The sequence below is a fragment of the Arachis stenosperma genome, chromosome 7 (assembly GCF_014773155.1).
Source record: "Arachis stenosperma cultivar V10309 chromosome 7, arast.V10309.gnm1.PFL2, whole genome shotgun sequence".
Lineage (NCBI taxonomy): Eukaryota > Viridiplantae > Streptophyta > Magnoliopsida > Fabales > Fabaceae > Arachis > Arachis stenosperma.
The window spans coordinates 10,872,953-10,884,910 of NC_080383.1; the positions used below are offsets into that span (position 1 = coordinate 10,872,953).

Consider the following 11,958-nt stretch of genomic DNA (forward strand, 5'->3'; position numbering starts at 1 on the left):
GCTCAAATCCTTGACACTTGAAACACCTTCTTTTGGATTCACTAGAGCGAGAAAAGTTATGCTCTTTATTGGTTGGTGAAATTTTTAAAGGACTTAGCTAAGAGTATTGTTGGGGAGTCCACTTTCGCTTTGGAAAATTAACCACCCCCTCTCTTTTGAGAAGCGATTGTTCTTCTTCTATGTTATTTGCTCTTCAACCTTCAATGCTAGTCTTGTAACATTATCCAACGTCCAGAATGGTTGTAGTTGAATAATATTTGCAATGTTTTCATTAAGCCCTCCATGGTAGCGAGCAACAGTTTGTTCTTTAGACTCTTAAATGTCACACTTCATTAAGAAGCTCTTCAAACTCCATAGTGTATTTCTCCACAGTTAATAATTTTGTTTCAAATTGTGAAATTTAATGAAGACTTCTTGCCTGTAGTGCTCTGGAAGGAACTTTCTCCTTAGTTCACGGTGCATTTTATCCCATGTCTTGATTTTGCTCCGTCCTTCTCTTTCTCGCTGACATTTGAGTTCTCCACCATACTGACACGTGCTTCTTTAACTTGATTGCTACAAGCTTCACACGCTTGTCATCCGAATGTCTTTTAGCTCAAACACACTTTTCATTGTGTAAAGCCAATCGATGAAACCATTTAGTTGGAGTCTTCTTTCAAACTCAGGAATATCAATTTTGAGTCCTAAGTTTTTAGCTTTTATGTTGTTGTGTCGTACTCTTCGTGTGGATAAATCTTCAGACGAAGAGGAATAATAAAATGGATTTTCATTATCTTCTTCGCTAGAAGAACTGTCATCACTCTGGTTGCCATGATTATTTTGAGCAGTTTCATATTTTGCAAGTTGCTCTTGCAACCCCTTAACTTGATGGTGTAACTCTTCCATTTCAATCTCTTGAGTAGTTCTACGCTTTGGAGCCATCTTTCAATGAGGTTGATGATTAGGTGCTGATGTTATGATGATGATTATGCACAATGATGATGAGAATGCCCCAATGATGGGAATGCACTAAGATAATCACCAACAGAAAAGCCACCAAAAAAAGAGAAAAGAATGATATAACTCGGAACTTTACAACAAACAATATGCACTGATGACTGACTTGTACCAACAGCAAGAGTACCGCACTAAAGACCCGTACCCATGAACGAAATAAAATTTTACTAGAGCAAGTCGAGGACCGACCTTGCTCTGATACCAAACTGACGCTGGGACATCATTTGGCTCACCAATCTTGGCGAGGTTAACAACTCCACTATGGTGAAAATAGCCAAAATCCCACATTGATTGACCAAGCAAAGGATGTACCCCTTTACTTTGAAAAGGGCCTAGAGGAGATAAGCACAAAGCTTATAATATAAAAAGTGTTTATTCCTCAAGTTGCGTGATAAAATTAAAAGAATACATGGACTTATTTATAGTAGTAAGGGGGAGGCTTTTGAGTATTAGGTGATATGGGACTAATTCATATGCATACTTGAAGAGAGGAACTTTTGCGTGGTCTAGAATTCAAAATAAATTCCCTGTTGTAAGTATAGCTCCTAAACCAACAAAAGTCCTTTCTTACAAACATTTTGGTTGTCACAAGTAATAAACCTCTTTAAAATTGATAACCGAGTATTTAAACCTCGGGTCGTCTTCTCAAGGAATTGCAGGGAGGTATGTTCTTATTATTGGTTATGAGACTTGTAGATTGGGGGTTTTGAAAGTAAGGAATAAGTATGTTAAATGATAAGAAAATTAAAATAGTAGTAATAAAATAAACTTTTGGCAAGGTATTAGAACTGGAAGTCCTATTGACGATTGGATTTTTGATGGTATAGAATTTCACAAATGAATTCTCGTTGCAAGTATAGTTTCTAAACCAATCAATAATCCTTTCATACAAAAAGTTGTTTGTCACTAGTACAAACCCCTAAAATTTATAAACCGAAGTATTCAAACCTCGGGTCGTTCTCCCTAGGAATTACAATAAAGTGTCTTGTTATTGGTTATGAGTTATTTTGGGGTTTTGGATAAGAAGCATGAAAAGTAAATGACAATGAAAATAAACTAACAACTATAAAAGGCTCTTGGCAAGGTATGAGAACTAGAAGTCCTATCCTAGTTATCCTCCTCAATTGTGATGAGAATTGTTCATTGCTACCACTTAGTTAACCCTTACTAAATAAAGGAAAGTCAAGTGGATGAATTGACTTGAGCCACAAGTCCTAGCCAACTCCCAAGGAAAGACTAGCTTTAGTGCACTCCAAACCAATTAGCAATCTCTCCAATTATCAATAAACAAAGGAATTAGATAACTCAAGTGTCACTAATTACTCTACCTAGGCCAAGAGGAACAAAATCTATAGTATATCTAGAAGAGGCATTTCAACAAACACATAGAGTGTAATAGAAGTAAACATTATTAAATGCAAGAATTAAAGGAATCTACAACTACAAAAATAAGAGATCAACAATAGAAAAGCAAAGAAGACACATTTATTATGAATTACCTCTTATTGAATTGGAAGAATGTAGAAGGAACAATACTAGATCTACAACAAAATGTAAGAACAACATAAAGGAAATTACAACAAAAGAGTAGAAGAAGAATGAATCTAACAACAAAGAATTGAAAGGTAGAAGTAGAAGAAAACAAAGATTAAAACCTAGATCTAAGAACTAATCCTAATCCTAATCCTAATTCTAGAGAGAAGTGAGAGCTTCTCTCTCTAGAAACTAACTTCTAGAACTAAACTAATCCTAATGAGTGTGTGTGAACTAATGAGTTGGCATCCCCTTTTCTCTTCAATCCTTGGCTTTAAATAGCATCTTTGGCGCCAAAGTTGGTTGGGATTGGGCCCCACAACCCTTCAGAATTCGTTGGCCACATTTTTATTAAAAAATCATAAACCAACACCGACGCGTACGCGCACAGCACGCGTACGCGTCCATGGAGTGATTCGCAGGTGCGCGCAAGCGCCAGGTGCGCGCGCGCGTCCATGGGCGATTTCAACTTCTTTGACTTTTCATGATTTCTCCACTTTGCATGCTTTCCTTTCCACTCCTTTGATCCATTCCTAGCCTTTTCAATCTGAAATCACTAGCAAACATATCAAGGCATCTAGTGGAATCAAAGCGAGATTAAAATCATCAAATTAAAGGCCTAAAAAGCATGTTTTCACATCTAAGCACAAATAAGGAGACAATCACAAAACCATGCTATTTCATTGAATAAATGTGGGTAAAAGGTGATAAAATCTCTTAAAATCAATACAAGATAAATCGTCAAAACGGGGTTTGTCAACCTCCCCACACTTAAACCAAGCATGTCCTCATGCTTAAACCAAGAATGAAGTAAAGGGTATGGCATTTATTCAATGGAAACTAACTAAATGCAATCTACCTATATGCAACTATCTAGATGAATGCAATTGCTTGGTCAAAATAAATTAATTCCCAAGAAGCATATATAAGCACAAGGGCAAAAGGTATTAACAACCATGCCAAACCACAATTGAATTGAGCTATTAAATATTTTTACAAACTTGCATGAAAGGAGATGATCATTGGTGGAGACATGTAATTGAACATCAAACCCTCACCGGATGTATTTGCACTCTATTCGCTCAAGTGTTTAGGGTTGATTCACTCAATTCTCTCCTAATCATGCTTTCTAAGATTTGTTTTTCATCTCACAATCAACAAATATTTCATGCATACATACATATATCATGAGGTCTTTTCATAGGTTGTAATGGGGCTAGGGTCAAGGTAGGATGCACATTTGGTTAAGTGGACTTGATATTTGAATCTTTGATTAACCTAGACTTCCCACCTAACCTATGACAACCTATGCAATTTAAGTTCTAGCCTAACTACCCATTTTTCACTCTTTCACATACTCATGTATTCCTTTTTAATTTCACAACACCTATGCATTGATTTTATTGGACTATACTTTGATTTGGGGCATTTTGTCCCCTTTTTATTCCTTTCTTTTTTTTTTCTTCTTTTTCTTTCTTTTTCTATATATTTTTTTTTCTTTTTCATATTATTTTTTTTCTTTTTTCTTTTGTTTTTTTCTCATTTTTTTTATATACAAGAGCATCAATGCATAAGGTCTATACATTTGATCAATACATGAGCATGTACCCAATTCCCAATATTCTCAATAAAAATACAAAACTACCCTTTTATTCACCCAATGTCCCAAGGTTCCCACACTTGAATGGTGCTCACACACACTAGCCTAAGCTAATCAAAGATCCAAATAAGGACATTTATTGTTTTTCGCTTTAAGGCTTGTAATGTGCTAAATTAAAGAACCAGTGGGTTAAGCGTAGGCTCAAAATCGGCTAACAAAGGAGAGTAAAAGGTAAGGCTATTTGGGTAAGTGAGTTAAATAAAATGATGGCCTCAATCATATAAATGCATGAATACACACGATAATGGACATAAAGAATCAAACAAATCAAAGATTACAATCATAGAAAGAGAATAATGCACACAAGAAGGAAAATAAGTGGTTATAAGATATATGTAACCACGCCATTAGGCTTAAATCTCACAAGCTTGTGTTCTTAGCTCAAAACATAATCCACAACATATATAATTCAAGCAAGTTCTATGAAAAGTTTTTACTCAAATCAATTAAGGTGCCCTATAGATAGAAATCTTGAAAAATTCATTATTTTGACTAAGCTTATTGTGTATACATATGCAAAAATTAAGAGAATGCAAGTAAAAATCCAAAAATCCTAGAATGAAATGCAAAAGTGTTGGAATTAGAAACTTGTCACCCAAAATCGCCGAACGGTCGGACGACCTCCCCACACTTAAAAGTTTGCACCGTCCTCGGTGCACTCAAAGATGAGCAAGGGGGTACGGCGACTCTTCGGATTGCTGCGTGTTCTTTGACTTGCTTCTGTTATTGCTTGTGGTGCATTCATCATGAAAAACAAAAATATAACACCATAAGGTAGGGTAATACAAAAGCAAGGAAGCATAATTGTTGGAATGAGGTAAATCACTTAGAATTGAGTGAGTGAATTAGTGTGACATTAATGACAAATAAGTGTGTGAATTCTAAATTACGCGGTTTAGAACACACATTAGCATAAAAGTTATGTCACAAAAGAAGCATGCACTTTACTCATTCTACTATGCTTGATGTAACACCCTAACTACCAAAGCTCACGCTTCCGGCTGCGCAACTCTGATAGCTCGGACATTACGATGACACTTATGCTATTTGATACTAAAATATGAGCCTGTTTAAAACTTTAAACCGCAATACCGCTCCCAAAACTACTTTTGCTATACAACGAATATCCATACATACCATACAACTTACAGAAACTCATAAAGAGCACATCCATATATATATACATACATATATATAAATGATATTACAAACAGTAACCAATACAATTCCTATCCCTCTTACAGAATATATCAAGATAAAGGCGAGGGTACAATAACTAATAATCCAAAACAATACAGAACATCACAACAATAACTAAATAAATTCTTCGTAACTTCTGCGCCCATATCCTGAAAGGGGAAAAATGTAAGGGGTGAGAACATCATCCTCGAAAGGGTTCTCAGTAGAGGGTTTTTGGGAATTACTGTAATAGGATACATGAAGATAAACCGTACCAGTGATTAATAACCATCTTATGCCTCTTTTCAAAAACAACAGTTACAATGAAAGTAAGGACAAAAATCTTTTCTGAAAGAGGAACTGTTCAATTCTCAAAACATCAAAGCATTTCAAAAAGGTTTATCTATACTGAACCAAAATAATCTTTCATATCTTATTCCAAATCAGAACCACAAAACCGAAATCAACCATCGGTCCATCTCATTCAACCACGGCCCTAGGCCCAAACAATCCAACCACAACCAATCCACCACAATCCAACAGAGTTCCAGATGCAAACACAAGTAGGAAGATGCAGACACAAACAAACAGTTATTGCAAGTAGAACAATTAGCAGTTAATCATGTAGGCAAACCAAGTACAATATGCATACCCAAACAATGTCACATAGATGCATATGATGCATGCCCGTCCCTAGTGGCTGATGATATCATCTGTCGGTTATATAGCCAACCCGACACGTCCTGGTAGCTAACCATGGACAGAAACACCCCTTGCGGAGCAAGTAGGTTTGAGCTACAACCTCCTTGCTACTACCCGCTCAGCCCAGAGCCAGTGGAACAACCACTACTGCGGCTACTACCCAGGCGGGTGTTTAACAGCTCAACCTGGAGCCAGTGGAACAACCACTACTGCGGCTACTACCCAGGCGTCACAATCTCTGACCTGGAGCAAGTGGGACGAACCACAACCCTTGCTACTACCCAGGTATCTCAAGCATATATTCATTCAGTTCTAACCATGGATCAACATCCATCTCAGCCATCCGGCTTAAATTCATAATTCATAGTCAGCCATACGGCCCACAACTCATTCGGCAATCAGCCATAAAACAATACCATACACAACTATTCCGGCTCACGGTTCAATCCAGAACCAGCCAATATTCATAATCATACACAGCCTTTTCGGCCCATAACAAAACAGCACTTCCATATTCAACATCATCAAATTCATAAAACCGGCATTTAAGCCATAAATCACTTTTCTCAAGCCATTTCACTTTGAAATCAAATTTCAACTCTTTTCAGCCTTGGCTTTAAAGGATCTCATTTCTCAAATCATCTCAGGCTCATAAGCCAAATTTTACTCAAAGTGAATTCCCTTTTTAAAACAAAGCCACTCTCGGCGTTCTCTTTCCAAAACTTCCAAAACCATGGCAAGTTAAGGACTTATTTCAAAGCATTCAAAATCACCCATCCAACAATGGGATTTTTATAACAAAAGTTTCTCGGCAGAGTCCCAAGTCTTTAGGGAAGGTCAACTTATATAAACTCCTTAAAATTCATTGAAACTCTCAAAATCATAAATCCTCGGTTCAAGTAAATAAAACTGAATTTATTATAAAACCGATCATACAAAATCACAAGTTCCAACCCGGTCCAAAAATCAACTCATTTGAAACGGAACCGGTTCATTCAAATCAAACCACTTTCAGGTTTCTTTTTGGAATCCATTTTTCCAACTCTTCCAAAATGCCTCAAACTTAATTACTCAATTAAAAGTCTAGATTCCTTTAAAATCACTAAAAACTCCTTTTATATTGAAATCAATATTAGAGCATCATTCTTTCCTTCAGTGATTCAAACGGTAAAAATAGTTCAGCTCTAAATAAGTCGAACTCAACGTATAAGGTTCATCAAATAAATTAAGCTTGAAAACATAAATATCCTCTTAATAAATCAAATAATACAATTTCTCAAATCCAACTCTTTTTAAATAACCTTTCAAACAAGACTAAGATTTTATAGAAATTTCGGCAGAACCTCCCCTAAAACTTGGACTTTTGCCACCCGGTTCGGGTCCCAACTAAACCATTTCTCATTCCTTTTCAACAGCTCAAAACCAGAAATCAATTTAAAGCAAGCTAAATCCAACAATCGCCTCAGTGGCGTATCTCAAGGAAATCATTTCAAAATCAACTCAATATCAATCAATATAACTCATTTCCAAAGCTTTAAAGAAATGGTTCATTAACAAATCATTTGTCCAAAACCAAATCAATTAAAATAAACCAAGTTGAATTCAAAAGTGCATTCGACTTTCCACATCATTAAAATAATTGGCTCAAATCAAATCAATCCTCAACGGATTAAACTCAGATTCAGAACTTTAAAGAATCAACTTCAAACATTACCTTTCACAAGCCGCACAACAAATTCAGCCAAACCAACATCCATAATCATTCGAGTCAATCAAATAATACATAAGGCAGATACAATCACTAAATACACAATATCTCACATCAGTATCCATATGTAATAATTCCAATAGTAAACTATAGTTTTTGGAAAGCGCCCCTACCTCAAAACACAAAACCATAGCCCAAACGCGTCACAGAATCCTTTCCGCCTCGACTCGAAATCACCGGCAACCAAAACCTCAGCTCCAAGCCACTTTCGCAACAGTCTCAACAACTCTAATCGCAACATACAACAACCAAAACTCAATCGTATAGCAATTAACGCCGCCAAACGTCAGTGTATGATAATAAAGCAGCGATTAAAGGACTCTTCTAAACAAAACGCTTACCGAACCGAAGAAAGAGCGGCTGATCCGAAATAGCGGCGGTCTCTGAACCGGTTCAGCGGCAGCCACCTCAAGCGGCAGCGGCGACAAATTCCGATCACGACAACTGAAACCAACACGCAGTGACTATAGTATTCTCAGAATTCAAAAAGGACAGAAACTCCAATTAAATCCTTACCGGCAAACTTTTCCGGCGACTAAGCTACATTATCCGGTGGCAGAGACGGCAGAGCAGCTCAAAACAGCCAGCAGCAGTGATGCGCTAACCAGCACCAACATCCACCGCCATCACCACCCACCTCTCCGATCAGATCCAACAGCCGCAAGTCAGCTGCAGCAACGATGAACGACAGCAAAAAGGGTTAGCCTCAACCTGCGATGATGGTTCTCTGGTGCGACACCAGCCACAGCAGGAACAGCGGCGGTGCAACCCCAACGGCGACGAGTTTCCCGGCGACAAAACAAGCAGGACTGGCGACGGAAAGGAGGCCCGACGACGGCGATCCAGGCGGCGATGGTCTCCCCTGTCGCGCTCTCCCTCTCTGCTGTGCAAACTCCCATCTCCCTCTCTCTTCGTGCTCGCCGGCAGAGGCAAGATGGCGGCGATGGCATAGCTCAGCTACCGCATGGTGACGGCGCGGACAGATCCTTCTTCTCCCTTCGGCTAGCAACGGCGGCGATGGCGTGAAGGACGGCACAGGGAGGATGCGACGGGCGGCTGTGGAACGCAGCTTGTGGTGAGGATGACTAGCGGTGCGGTGAGCCCCCTTCCCCCTCCACGCCGGCAAACCCTCCTTCCTTCTCCCTAAATTTCATTTTTCTGCCTCTGCTCCTTCCCTTTTCTTGGAAAGAGAGGAAGAAAACCGTGTGTGTTATGGCTGCTGGGGCATGGGGGAGCAACGGGTTACCGGGTAGGGTTTTAGGGTTTCATTTCTTTTTCAAAATAATTAGGGTTAGGGGCATATTGGTAATTTCACATAAAATTGGGAATAATATAGTAATTGAAACCCAAATTAAATCCAACACTATTTGTACATAGAAAATACTATTTGTTCATCAATTTCACAAATTATTTTCAATAAAATGCCCAAATCCAAAATTAGAAATAATATATTTAATTTCTTCATTTTTCAAAATAGCAGTAATAATATTTAAAATATTACTTATCTAATCCAAATCTTATAAAATCCTTATTATTTCACAACTACCAACCATATGATTTAAATATAGAAAATAATCCAATAATTATAAAATTGGATAATAATCATGACTCGTCTCAAATCCAATAAATTAAAAATTGCCTTAATTATCTCTAATGAAATAATTTCTGAAATTAAGGCTATAAATAGCTATATGATTTCAGACTTACTCATAAAAAGACTTTTCAAAGGTTTTGGGTCTTACATTCTACCCACCTTATAAAAATTTTCGCCCTCGAAAATTGATACAAAATGAAAGAAATTCCATAACAGTTCACCCTTGAACCCATTTACGGAAGAAGCAAAAATATCTCAAAATATAATCATATATACGATTTTCAAATACTTTGATTGTCATAAGCATAAGGATGTAAAGGTAGGAGTGTGATTGCAAAGCAAACGTTACAAGGTAGGCTCAATGTAAAAGATAACATGGGTCAATCATGTGGTAGAAGGGCAAGGCATCAAAGGCTATCAAGCAGGATGGAGTTAAAACGACGTGCTTAACCTCCGCATACTAATCTCATATCAACCTCAAAGTTTCAACTTTCCAACTCCAGCAAGCACTTTACAATCCCATACTCAATCCAAGCCTTGCGACTGTAAATCCGTTCGCAAGGAACAAAACACCCACAACTCATACGTTGCACACCTACCGCTTCAACTTCCGTATACACATCACGTCTTAAAGAACTAACGTATCGCGTTACTACGTCCACAAGTCGCACGTGATATCAAAACAATTCTCGAGTCTACTCAGAAGGATACAAGATTTAAAAAGGAGAGTCAAATGTCAAAGATAGTACTCAAAGATTTGAGAGAATGTATCCAATTCCAAATAAACAAGGATACTCAAGCAATGAAGTTTGCTAGACTCAATTCAATTGACAACTTTGAAGACAACCTCGGATCAAGGAAATCCAATAGGATCAATAAGAAGAAAATCATTGCATTATTTTGAAACAAATTCAAGCTGAGTCGAAGAAGTATGAGATTTACAGAAAAAAAAAATATCTCAGACCCAAGACAAAACTCACAGAACTCAAAAGCATAATTAAAATACTTCTGAATACTCTGTTTGTAAAAGAATCGAAAACTTACAGAAAATCATCTCGCAATCTGAAAGAAAAGTTAAGCAACAACCATTCTTCAAGAGAGTAACAAAAGCATAAACGTGGCTTTGCTTTAATACAATTTCATGTCGAAGTAGACCATGTAAAGTTTTGAAAACAAAATGCACACAAGTTTGGCTAAGAGCTAAAACATTTCCCCAAATATTTTAGAAAGATAATTAGATGCACAACTTAACCAAAAGCAATCATAAAACTCGGAAGAGAAATCAAATGCTCGTTCAAAAATCCTAAAAATCCATATTCAAACAAGCGTGTATAACATTTATTGCGAGGACAAAAGAGGAAGTTAAACTCTCTTTAGAAAATAAATTCCGAGATAAAATTTTGCTTACAATTTGGTAAGAAAACAAGTGATGTGTTACAAACGCACAGGTTTCCATTAAGCAAGGAAACTTTTCAGAACTTCATTTAAAATAGCGCATGCCAACTTTAAATTAATTTCGTCAAAATTGAACAATGGTTTCAATCTTAATCAAGCAACAGAAAATAAATTCCGTTTAGAATTTACTCAAAGCGAATTCAAAACTTCCTTAAAAGTTTAAAACAAGACTCCAAAAGTATACTTGAAATCACCATTTCCAAAAGGATATTCAAGAATATTAGGATGTACTTAAGAAGGAGTCAAGCCATACAAGAAAGAATCTTAAACCAAAGTAGTTCAAACAAGATTCACTAGGCATGAGTCATCAAACAAGCTTTCCATTGATCCAAAAGAATACTAAGCCTTAGGAAAAGACCAATCAATCATTAGAAATTTTTCCAAGGATAAATCTTTGATTAAAAACTCTTGTAAGGACAATGAGAGGATAGACGATGCACGAAATTGAAACAAATCAAGCTGACTCACATAAGAGCGAGATTCACAAGAGAGTACAAACCAAGATCAATGGTAATGTTCACAAGATGTAAAAGATTAGTTAAAAACAGAATCACATATGACATCCATAGAGGTGAAAAGCTTAAGAAGGAATCAGTCCTTTCATAAGAAGAAAGCTATGAGTCCAACATTTTCAAAAGAACAACAATGACATAAACCATGTAGTATGCTAAACCAGACTCAAATTAAAATGAATTAAGTGAAATTGATCAAACGAAACTCAACTGGAATAAAAGCAAAAAAAAATCCTTTCTTTTCAGAATTTAAAAAAATATCCAAATACACAATCAAATAAAGATGTCCATTGGAACTATAGTAAAATTACTAGAAAGTCAAATTTACTTTTAAAGTAAGTGCAATTGTGTAAACCAGTAAAAGTACAGGCAAGATATTAGAAAGAAATAGTTGTTAAACCGTATAAATAATTTCAAAGTCTCATATATAGAAAAGTATATATCTATTAAATAGCAATCTTCACAAAATCTCAAAATCTCAAACTTGGCTGTAATCACTGTCAAATAAGATAAGAACCGAATCAACAAATTTCTATAAGAATGGACTCGGAATCCGGAC

General features: G+C 36.7%; 1 long non-coding RNA gene across 1 annotated transcript; it reads right to left on the reverse strand.

Annotated features, from left to right (window-relative positions):
• Positions 1–5,173: 5,173 nt before the first annotated feature.
• Positions 5,174–8,647, reverse strand: LOC130941649 (uncharacterized). The gene is made up of 4 exons (XR_009070686.1): positions 8,355–8,647; positions 8,180–8,282; positions 7,952–8,066; positions 5,174–5,538 (listed from the first exon to the last, which is right to left on the reverse strand). It is a non-coding gene; the product is annotated as an uncharacterized LOC130941649 (long non-coding RNA).
• Positions 8,648–11,958: the final 3,311 nt, after the last annotated feature.